The sequence below is a fragment of the Crocuta crocuta genome, unplaced genomic scaffold (genome assembly GCF_008692635.1).
Source record: "Crocuta crocuta isolate KB4526 unplaced genomic scaffold, BGI_CrCroc_1.0 scaffold179, whole genome shotgun sequence".
Taxonomy (NCBI): Eukaryota; Metazoa; Chordata; class Mammalia; order Carnivora; family Hyaenidae; genus Crocuta; species Crocuta crocuta.
In genome coordinates this window covers 4,184,465-4,196,236 of record NW_027551568.1, presented here as the reverse complement: position 1 = coordinate 4,196,236, position 11,772 = coordinate 4,184,465, and positions in this window count along the sequence as shown.

Sequence of the window (11,772 nt, the reverse complement as noted above, 5' to 3'; positions counted from 1 at the left end):
GGAGCCAGTTTTTCTTTCTCTTTCGCCGCCCTCCAGTCTGGGGCCTCTGTGGGCAGGGTGCAGAGACTTCACCTAGTAGAAGGTATAGCCGATTAAGCGGGGAGGAGACGTGCGGTTCCTTGGGATGATTTAATTGTGGTTCCTGCTAATAATTACCGAGGTTGGATACTTGGATTCATTGTCCCAAGTTTCCAAGAATGCGTCTTACATCTTTGGGCCTTAGCTTGTTAAAACCAAACACCGGTAGTAGATTGGGGGGGGGGGGGCGCGCAGATTTGATAATAGGTGATAATGCTGTGGATGAAACTGAGCAGCCAAATCCCCAAGCTAGATTTCTCCTGTGCAGCGTGAGACCCGTGCCAGAACACCTTGACCGCTTCGCAGACTATGAACTTAGAGGAGGGGGTGGGGAATCTACCACTCTGCGTCCTGAAGGTCAAATATTCTGTCCTCGGTTCTTTTGGATTGATCCATTCTTAACTGGGTCTCAGGAACGTTTTATGCCTTTTTNTCTTTGCATACCTTTAGCAGAGTCTCTTGCAGTCGTTACTTACTGTATACTAGATTCAGTCGCTGTATTTACAAAATAATGCATTTTTAAGTATTGAAGAAGTAGTTTACTGCTTCGGTTTGGGCACATGCCTTAGTTATTCTGCTGGCTTTGCAGCTTTGGCCACTGAACATTGACTGGAGGGGGGAATACTGCTTTTTTAAAGTATTTAATTCCATAGGAGGTGGAATTAGAGGGGGCTTTTGTTTTTTAAAGAAAAGCACAGGTCTTTAACATGGCATAAACATGAAGCAAGTCTGTAATTATTTTAAGGGTAATAAGCTTATTTGTTACACGAGTTGCAAACCTTTAGGAAAATTACATGGATTTTTAGCATTTTTCTAATGGAATTATAGGTCACCCTGCTTTTACAGCAGCACTTTTCAAAAGCAGTAGGAGGGATTCTTTTAATTTTGCATAGTGTCCCTGGGTTTTCTTCCTGTTACAGCAGCATTTGACTTGGAGCAGTTAATAGCCTCATAGCAGGTTTTTGGGTCTGTAAAATGGAAGGAATGGCGATACCTGCATCAGGCTGGTTCGGGGGATCAGTGGAGGCGAGATGTGAAGTAATTGTGTCAACAGCCCTCTCCTAAAATATTAATTAGATTAGTGCTAGTGCTTGAAGCCGCAGATTCCTCTCTGGGCTGATGCCTTCTCTTCAGACTCCTCCCCACCCCTTCCTGTGCACACACTGCCCGGAGTCCTCAGTCCTACACAGCGGATCTTGCCAGTGTCTTGGCTGAGAAAGTGAAGACTGCTTGTCGTTGGAGCCTACACTCCAGACCCACTAGTGTCACGTTCAAGGTCCCTCCGTGTGCCCCCCATCATCCCTGAACTTTACGTGTCCTCTCGGTCACCTCGCCACAGTGTCCCACTAAGTGGGGCTCTGCTTGGTTCCCTGAACCTTCCTCCCTGCTCTGTTTATGTCCTTTCCTCTGATTGGAATGCTCCGTCTCATTCTTGCCCCCTCCGGTTTTTAAAGGTCCACACCTGATTTTATGTCCTCTGGAGCCCTTTGGAAATCCTGTCGGCGTGCATTATTCATCGGTGCAGTCATAATCCTCTATTTTTACTTTCATTATTGCCTGTATCACATTGCATTGTGTACGTTAAGCTCTGGTTGTGGTGACCGTGCCATTATTTTACCCCCGACACCTTGCCGAAGGGCTTAAACATTAAAGCAGGGCTTAAACATTAAAGCGGTTAAATGTTTGCTAAATAAAGTACAAGTCTGTCTTCATTGTTACAAAGTATTTTAATAAGATGTAAGTACCAGCCATCACATCCAAAATGTAGTTTTACTGTGTTGAAGATAATTAATACTTGGAGTATTTCTTTTCAGTTATTTTTGATCTCTCCCATAATACCAGCTGGTATTTTTATACAAAGTGCAAACAGCCTCCCTGTCCGAACTTCAGGGTCCGTGAGCCTGCCCTGCTGACTGTCAAGTCCGTGCACCCCGTCTCTCGGGTAGAGGCCGCCGGAACACAACTTTTAAAATATTTCTTCTGTCTGGAATAGAACGGCACTCCCAGCAGATGACACGCTTTTTCTTTAAAGCTTTTTGTTTGTTTGTTTTGGAGATTTGTTCTGTGTAGAAAAGGTAGCTTGCTTGTTTGGGGGGAGGGGGCGCTTTTTAAAGAACGTTAGGCCTAGATTTGCAAGACTCAGCCTGGTGTCCTGGCTCCTCTCTGTCCCTGTGTCACTGTGGGCAGGTCGGTGACATCTCTCTTGGACTTCGGCGGCTTTGTTCTGTGAAATGAGAACAGTCGTGTCCGTGCTATTTTTGCTCCGCGGTGTCACTTAAAGTGGCTACACTTTGTGCGCTGCACGTCCTTGCTCTCGCCCGGGTGCTAAGGCCTCCGCGTTCCCAAGGCCGGAAACTCTTGAGTCCTCGACCGGGACCGAGACCCCCGACCAGGGATTCAGCAGAGCTTCCTCCACGCGTCCTCCTCCGTGGTTCCTCGGCCCGTCCTTGCGGAGAGGGCTGTGTGGGCCTGCCGCCTGGCCTCCCTTTCTCCTTCTCCCTGGTCCTCCCGTGCAGTCACCAGGGTTGCTCAGCGTGTGGATCGAACCCTGCTGTGCGCCCACCCGCTAAGTATGCGCAGGGGGGCCTCTCAGCGGCCTCCGCCTCCTCTCACACCTGCGGGATGTGGCCTCCTTCTGACGGTAGGCTCCTCCCTGCAGAGATCTCCACCTTGGAGACACTGGCGGCAGTTGGGAATTAGCGGGAAAGAAATCGCGGAGACGCAGGCCCCCTGGCCTCAATTCCCCCGGGAGCTCCGGCCTGCCCGCTCGCCTGTGTTTCAGCCCCTGACCCTTGGCCACTCTCTGCGTGTGCGTCCAGTTCCCGTGTGCCTTTTTCCTCCTGTCAGAAGCCTTAATCCTGCCGGCTTGGCTTAAATGCTGTGACTTCGGTGAAAGAAGCTGCCGCCGATTTTGCGAATGAACTCCCCATCACTCTCCTGCGCGGTGCTTGACTGATGCCGCCACTCGGTTATGTTTCCTCATGACATTTAGTTTGTTCTTTACGTGGAGTCTTTCCTGGATTATAACGGTCTCCAGGGAAGAGAGGAGAATCTTCTCCATCGCCCGTTCCTTCTAGCACGCGGTGTAGGCTTTTCCGTGGTACTTACCCACTAAATGCTTGCCTGAGTGAGGTCAGTCACCTGCGGTCCCTGATTTCAGCAGAGGGGAGTAGGGTTGGAAGGCTTTCTGTGAGAGCTTGGCGAGTGCACGAGATGTGGAACAGGACCCGGCGTGTAGTAAGTGCTCAGTTAGTAGCTGCTTTTAGCCATTCTTTTGAGCAGGTGTAGACAACACTAGTGGTTGGGTAAGTTGGTAGATGGTACGTGCGGGTTTACTGTAACGCTGGTCACAGATTTGTTTCTGGGGCACCCACATTCTGGTGTGTGGAAAGAACAAAGTCATCTGGCTTTTGCAGCGGAGCCCCGTTCTTTCTTTTTTTTTTTTTAATTTTTTTTAATGTTTTTTATTTATTTCTAGGAGAGAGAGAGAGAGACAGCATGAGCAGGGGAGGGTCAGAGAGAGAGGGAGTCACAGACTCTGAAAGACGCTCCAGGCTCCGAGCTGGCAGTCAGCACCGAGCCCGACGCGGGGCTCGAACCCACGAACCGCGAGATCATGACCTGAGTGAAAGCCGGACGCTTAACCGACTAAGCCACCCGGGCGCCCCCGGAGCCCCGTTCTTTCAGTAGTTTGGAGATAAGCAGAAAAGGGAGTACTTGTTTGGAGAGGGCTTTTGCACAAGCCGATTCGTGACAGTTGTCCTAAATTATTCTGAAGACCAGCAAACCTAACTGTGTGAGGCAGGTTTTTTGCATGTGGCTTGAGAAAGTCAGTGGAAAATGGGAATTGTTAAATTTCCTATTACATGTTATTTTTCAGTAAAGCACATGTTTTCATTTTAATCTTCTACCTTTTAAAAAAAATTTTTATATTTTGAGAGAGACAGCACGAGTGGGGGAGGGGTATCTAGAGAGGGAGGGGGAGGAGGGAGAGAGAGAGAGAGAGAATGAGAGAATGAGAATCCCAAGTAGGTCCCATGCTGCCAGCATAGAGCCCGATGCAGGGCTTGAACCCATGAAGCCCTGAGATCATGACCTGAGTCGGAACCTAGAGTTGAACATTTAACTGACTGAGCCCCCCGGGCACCCTGTGTAATTATTAAGTGACAGAATGTCTCTATTTAATGTTTGGAGGGACTGTTGAAAGTCTGACTTTGACAGGATCTCCAAAGGTTTCCCGGTTACCAGCTTCCCCATCCCCCTCGGCCTCCGTCTGCTGTCCTGGTACCTGGCTGGGGGGCCCCTGGGTGAGGAGAACTAGCTTCAAGTTTGAAACTTTTAATTAAGTATATAGTTACTATTTTATTTTTTAATGTTTACTTTTGAGAGAGTGAGTGAGCAGGGCAGGTGCAGAGAGGGGCGGGGACAGAGGATCCAAAGCAGGCTCCATGCCAGCAGCAGAGTCTGACAGTCTGACGTGGGGCTCGAACTCACAAACAGTGAGATCATGACCCGAGCTGAAGTCAGATTCTCGGCCAACCGAGCTTCCCCGGTGCCCTAGTTACTGCTTTTAAAATATGTATGTATTACTGATCGAAAGGTGTATCTAGAAATTTCAAAAAGTAATATCTGTTGGTCCTCATGTAATCTGGAATTCCCTGCTGCCAGCAACTTAGGAGTATGTATTGCTATTTGATTTACATTGACTGTATTTATGATTATGAACTTTTTAAAAGAAATTCTTGAAAATCTATGTATTCCTAATAACCCTTTTTAAAAAAAATTTTAAATGTTTGTTTATTTTGAGAGAGAGAGAGAGCGTGAGCAGTGAAGGGGAAGAGAGAGAGGGAGACACAGAATCCAAAGCAGGCTCCAGGCCCCAAGCTCTCAGCACAGAGCCTGATGCGGGGCTCGAGCCCATGAGCGGTGAGATCATGACCTGAGCTGAAGTCGGATGCTCAACCGACTGAGCCACCAAGGCTCCCCCTCCCCCAATAAACCTTTCTTAAAACCTGCCCCAAAGACTTGGGGGGCTGGCGGGGCTGTCCCAGCGGGTGAACTAGTATCTGTATTAGAAATAAAGGCAATAGTTTAATAATGACCTTGTGCTTGAGAATGTTGTATGTGTGTGTTTCTAGCTAGAGTGGTAAGGAAATGTGAGTTCTGTGAATACAGTCAGTGTGCGTGCGTGTGTGTGTGTGCGCCTGTGCATGTGTGTGTGAGTGATAGCTGCTCTCTGACGCTGTCTGTAGTCTTCATGGTGCCTGGCACAGGGAGTGGTGGCTCAGTACATGCTGACTTGAGTCCATCACCTGTGGAGATAAGTGTAAAGAAATGTGTCTTCATGCATTTTCAGATTTTTCAGCCATGTGGTTGTTCTCTCTGTAACGCGGGGAGGTGCAAAGTGCGGGGAGTGGCGGGAGGAGGGGGGTTATTTTCCCTTTCAGGCAGGAGTTCATTTCCAGCTCAATTACATTTTCCAGAGCACCTTTGGAATCTTTGTAGCCACTACGGAGCTATTTCAAAGTTGTTTGCCTAGTTTGGGGATTTATTCAAGCCTTTTATTTACTTTCATTTATTCAGTTATTAGCTTTGCCCATGTCTGATTGACATTTTGCTGCTTAGCATCTTCTCTGAAGATTTTAATCAAGAGAAAGTTGAAATGGAATAGACATTTTTTAAATTCTTTGTGGGTTTTTTTTTTTTTTTTTGGTTGCTGTTATTTGCCACTGCTTTCTCTGGTTACCACTGTAGATAATGAGTGCTGATTGTATTTTTGTTAATTTTTTATTTTGCTAGTACCATGAAAGGAGTTTTCTTGTTTTTGTAAATTTAAAAGCTTTATTTAAAACTATTAAGGTATATTTTGTATGATTCATCAAAGCATTGTTCTAAATATAGTTAACTGCTATAAAACTTGTTTGGATTTTTAAAAGTAGATGTTAAGTGCTCTGACTTAGCTCAGGTCATGATCTCTTGGTTCATGAGTTTGAGCCCCGCATCGGTCTCTGTGCTGACAGCTCGGAGCCTGGAATCTGCTTCTGATTCTGTGTCCCCCTCTCTCTAGCCTTTCATCGCCTGTGTTCTAATCTCTCTTTGTCTCTCTCAAAAATAAATAAAACTTAAAAAAAGTACATGTTAGGAAGTCTAACAAAGCAGCTTATAAGATGAAAAGTCAGTCTCCTGGGCTCTCCTTCCCCTCTTGTACTCATCCTGTATGTAAACAATCACTGATGAAGTTTCTTGGATGTCATAGGAAAAAATATGCCAATACTTAAAAAAAAAATGGAGTCCCTGTAGAGAGTATTCTGTGGTTAAGCAAACCCCGAACTTTGTATCTTGGAGTGCATCTTGGAGCACTTTCCATATCAGCATGGACAGATCTTTGTGTGCACATCCACTTCACTGTGGGGTTGTTTTTTTAGGTGCCTGGTATTGCATTGTATGAATGTGCCAGGATTTAACTCGTTGATGGAATGGGCTTCCGTACAGTGCTACTGTGAGCATTCCTGAAACGTGTCTTGGTGAACTTCTGTGAATAACCAACTTTCCTACTCGAAGCAGCCTAAAACAAACAAACAAACACACAAAAAGCTGACCAGCAAGTTTCTAACTTCTCTGAATTATCATTGATCATGTTAAAAATTTTTTGGTGGGTATATTTTCATAACTTCGGCATTAGTTTGGATGTTTTCTTCTTATATCACGGGCAGTCCTGTGATATAATTTTGCACTACTAAGGAAGGCAAATTCTTTCTATTGCACATTCAGTATTTGGTTAAAAATTATACCAAAATTAGTCAGTCAGAAGAAGACAAATATTCTATGACTTCACTCATAGGAGGAATTTAAGAAACAAAACAGATGAATACAGAAAAGGGAAGCAAAAATATAAAAACAGGGAGTGGGACAAAACCTAAGAGACTCTTAAATACAGAGGACAGACTGAGGGTTGCTGGGGGGGGGATGGGCTGGGTGGGTGAGGGGCTTAAGGAAGCCACTTGTTGGGATGAGCACTAGGGTTATACGTAGGGGGATGAGTCACTGGGTTCTGTCCCTGAAATCATTGCATGATATGCTAACGAACTTGGATATAAATGAAAAAAATTACAGAGCTTCATCCAGGGTCAGCTTCATGAGCCGGCAACCTGTACTGCAGTCCCACGGGGTCCTCGCTTGGCTCGAGGCTCTGCTCGCACAGTCTGGACTCAGTAATTTTGACCCAGGGGCCTACATTTGCATTGTGCACTGGACCGTACCAGTTATGCAGCCTGTCCAGTAAAGGCTTTTTTTTTTTTTAAGTTTATTTATTTCGAGAGAGAGAGAGAGAGGGAGACAGAGAATCCAAAGTGGATGCGGGGCTTGAACTCCCAAACCGCGAGATATGACCTGGGCTGAAAGCAAGAGTTGGGTGCTTAACTGATCAAGCCATCCAGGCGCCCCGTCAGCACGTTTTAAAAGAAGTGTTTAAAGGGAAGCATCTCTCATCTTATATCCCCTCAGCCTGGTTCCTGTGAGTCTCCACCAGAAACGGTTTAGTTTATCGGCTTGGAGACTCGACTGCATATCTAAGTGCATGTATGTCATGCTTGAGTAGTTTTTAAAACTGCGAATAATTGGCGTGCCTGTGTGGCTCAGTCGGTTGGGCGTCCGACTTTGACTCAGGTCATGATCTCACGGTTCGTGGGTTCGAGCCCTGTGTCGGGCTCTGTGCTGACAGCTAGCTCAGAGCCTGGAGCCTGTTTCAGATTCTGTACCTCCCTCTTTCTCTCTGACCCTCCCTTGTTACGCTGTCTCTCTCTCAGAAATAAATAAAAAATAAATAAAACTAATAAGTCTGTACAAAGTCAGTGTGTATTTTCTTGAAAAACCTCGTAATCTAGGGGCGCCTGGGTGCCTCAGTCGGTTGGTTAAGTGTCTGATTTCGGTTCAGGTGATGATCTCATGGTTTGCGCTCACAGTTCGTGGGTTCGAGCCCTGTGCTGTCAGGCTCTGTGCTGACAGCTCAGAGCCTGGAGCCTGCTTCGGATTCTGTGTCTCCCTCTCTCTGCCCCTGCCCCACTTGTGGACGTTATCTCTCTCTCTCTCTCTCAAAAGTAAGTAGATAAACATCTAAAAAATTAAGAAAAAAATAAACCTCATAACCTAGACAGCTACAGACTTAAAAAAATTCTTTAAAGGAGCTCCAAAACCAGCGGTAGGAAGTTGGTACAGAATTGCAGTTTTAGATTTTGTACTGGGTTGTTTTTTTTCTTAAAAAGCATGTTTTACTTTAAGCTGTAGGGAAACAGCTTAAGTTTCAACAGTGTTAGGATCTCTGTGTCTGACAATATTTCATTTTCTAAAATCCAGTAAAATAAACCATAAGCCCATCACAGGCAGGTCAGGAATGAAAATGCAGTTTAATCGTCAGGCCCAGTGGAACAAGGGGTCACTAGTGCGTATGTAGCATTACTTGGGCTTTGCCTAGTTACAGAGGAGCCAGAATCCTTGCTGGAAGGGAAAGGAGTCTCAGAAATGGCTGGGGAGCCGGGCGCGGAGGTGGCGCCTGTAGTCGCAGCCCCTCGGGAGGCCGGGGCAGGAGCAGGGCGTGAGCCCAGGAGTTGCGGGCTGTAGCGCGCTATGCCGATCCCGTGTCCGCACCAAGCTCGGCATCAGTATGGTGACCTCCCGGGAGTGGGAACCACCAGGCTGCCTGAGGAGGGAGAACCGGCCCAGGTCGGAAGCGGAGCAGGTCAGAAGTGGCTGGGGAGCAGGGGTGAGGAGGAGGGTGAGCCCGCGTCTGCTTGGACGCGGGTAACTGACTCCTGTGTCCTGGAGTCACAGGCCCCTGAGAGGGGTGGTATCCGGTCCATTCTATGGATGGTGCAGCTGCGGCAGGGAGGGCTTACCTGAGGTCACGGATAATACGTGGTGGAGCCAGAGCCCAAAATTCTTTTTTTTTTTTTTAAATGTTTATTATTTACTTTGGAGAGAGAGGGAGAGCATGCACATGTGTGTGAGTACGAGTGGGAGGGGCCGAGAATCCCAATCAGGCTCCGTGCCGTTAGCGCAGAGAGGCCGCAGGAGTGTGGAGGAAGAGCTTCTGACCACCGTGCAGGTGAGACCCTGTGCAGGGCCGCGCGGGGATGGGGGCCTGGGTGGGGGTGGCCTCAGGCCAGGGCAGCTCTGAGAAAGCCTTGGTTCGGCTCCTGGGGGGTCTGTAGGAGGCTGGGTGGCCAGGGTCTAGTACCCCTTGCGTGCCAGTAGTGCTGGGGGTGGCCCGATGTCACTGTGGTGACTCTGAATGTGCAGCAGCAGCAGCAGCAGGTGCTCCGCCAGGGCCATCTGAGCAGGGTCACCACATACACGCAGCACTGCTCGGTCCCGACAGTATGAGGCAGTGGGTAAAAGTATCAAGTGAAAATTGATGCGAAGAGGAAAAGTCGAGCAGGAGACAGGGGTTGGACAGGGTAGGGTTCTCTGGTAAGATGCCACTTGAGCTGAGACCCGAAGAAAATAAGGGAGAAAGGTCTGGGGCTCCCTGAGAAGCAGAGTGAGAGCAGTGCGGGTAAGGGACCCCGACTCTGGATGTGATCTGCGGGTAGAACCAGGATTTGCTGGCAGGAGGGGGAGGGGAGTGGGAGGAGGGGGAGGGGTCAGGATGAGGCAAAGCTTTGGCTTGAGCAGCACGGGCTGCCTGGGCTGGCATTGGGAAGGTAGGTCTCTGCAGGGATGGTGGTGGGGAGGATTCAGGTTTTTCTAAAGACATGTTATAAGTTGAGATGCCAGTTAGACCGCTGACTGTCTCATAGCTTGAAGGCTCTAGAAATGGGAGGTTCCTGAGAGAAGCAGAGCAGTTTGGAGTAGTCACACGTCACTGGCGTGTAAAACCGCGGGCCTGGAGACCAGCTGGGACCGCGCTGCTCAGTAAGGTGGCCGCAAGCCATGTGTGACTTTTGAGCACTTGAATCACGGCTAGTTTGACTTGACATGTGCTGTGTCAGATATACAGCAGATTTCAGAGACTCCACATGGGAAAACAGATCTCTGTAATCTTTTACCCTCATTATGCTTGGACTGATGATAGTTTGGATCTGTTGAGTTAAATGAAATATATTATTGAAATTTATTTTGCCCATTTTTCCTTGCTGGTATGGCTGCTGGAAAATTTGAAATTACATACCCGTGCCTCACATTTTGCTATTGGAGGGTGCTAATGGAGGGGTGAGTAAGGGAGGAGCGCGGGGGTGAGGGGGCTGTGGGGGGCTTGATAATAGTTGTCTGTGGGCAGGTGAGCTCCACTAAGGTGTCTCTAGCACTTGTGTACAAGAATGTCAGCAGCTAGGCCCGGCCGGCACATGGCACACGGGCTTGGCTCCTTAGACGGGAGCAGGTCTCGGAGAGGAGGTGGTCCAGAGGGTCAGGATCGTCCCCTACGGCTGCTGTGGCTTCTGCTTGTGCGTTAGGGGGAGTCCGATCAGGACGAATGCCGCCGTGCGGTGAGCGCGCCGCCGCAGCCTGGCCTCTGCCAGCGCCGGACAGTCGATGACGGAGCACCTGTAGACGCCATCAGTGCAGGAAGGTGACGGCAATGACCCCCAAAGCCTTGGTCTCAGGCCTTTCTCCCAGCTTGCAGCCTTCGCTCGAGGAAACGCCTGTTCAGATATCTTCCCTTCCTTCCAATTCTGAGCCCCGTAGGCCACCTTGGAAGGCTCCCCAAGGCCCCAGAGCAGACTTGGCTACTCGAGGGGGGCTTTGTTACGTTCTGACTTGGTCATTCAGTTCTTTCGGTCAGTGTGCCATTCCTGTCCCTGTCATCTCACAGAGACCCCGGGCTGGGGGCGTGTGGAGGGGGGCTTGGCTGACCCCAGTCGGTGTGAGGACCTGGCTGGTGGGGCTCACGGCGGCCGTGTGCTGCGTCGGTGGCCGTGTGCGCGCGCCCGTGCCGCCTGGTGCAGCGTCAGGCCTGGAGTTCTTCCTGGCCCCGTGTTTCAGTCGCCCGTTTCCAAGGAACGTCAGTGCGCATTTCAGGGCAGTGGTTGTAACGGTTCTTCGCTAGCGGCGGCACGGAGACCGACCCCCCCCACCCCGGCCCCCCAGCGGCCTTTCTCCGGTCTCTCCCCGGGGCAGCCAGCTGAGCACCTCTGTAAGGACCGGGCTGCAGTGGGGTCAGCGCCGGTGTCGCCTTCCCTCCGGCACGGGGTTCAGGCCTCTCCGCTTCCCCAAACACCTCCGGGTCTGTGCGGATGGTGAACGGCAGTGGCCGAACCAAAAGCCCTGATTTTAACAAGGATACAATAAACGCAGCGTAAAAAGGCTTCGCTTTGACCCTTCAGAACTGTAGGGCTGCAGGCTGCACGGTGGAGGAGGGGCAGCTCGGCGTGCGGTGGCCCCGGTGTGGACCCGCCGTGGGACCCTGACCACGTCGCAGTGTCTTCATCTGTGAGCTGCAGAGGTGTGGCTGGGCGTGGTGTGTTTCCGTGCTGTGACGGCGGTGTCCCGCACAGACCGGGAGTTCTGCGTGTTTTGAATGAACGATCGAAGGGAAGAATTCTGGACGCAGGGGTGGGGAGATGCGGTTTGGGCAGCTCCCTGCCCCTCACCTGAGCCCCTGCACTCGGTCTCAGGCTCAGTATTGGGTTTTGGTGCTCTGAGAGGCGTTTGAGTGGCCCGGGATGAGAGGATGTCTCCGAGCCAGCAGTCGGCGCGCAC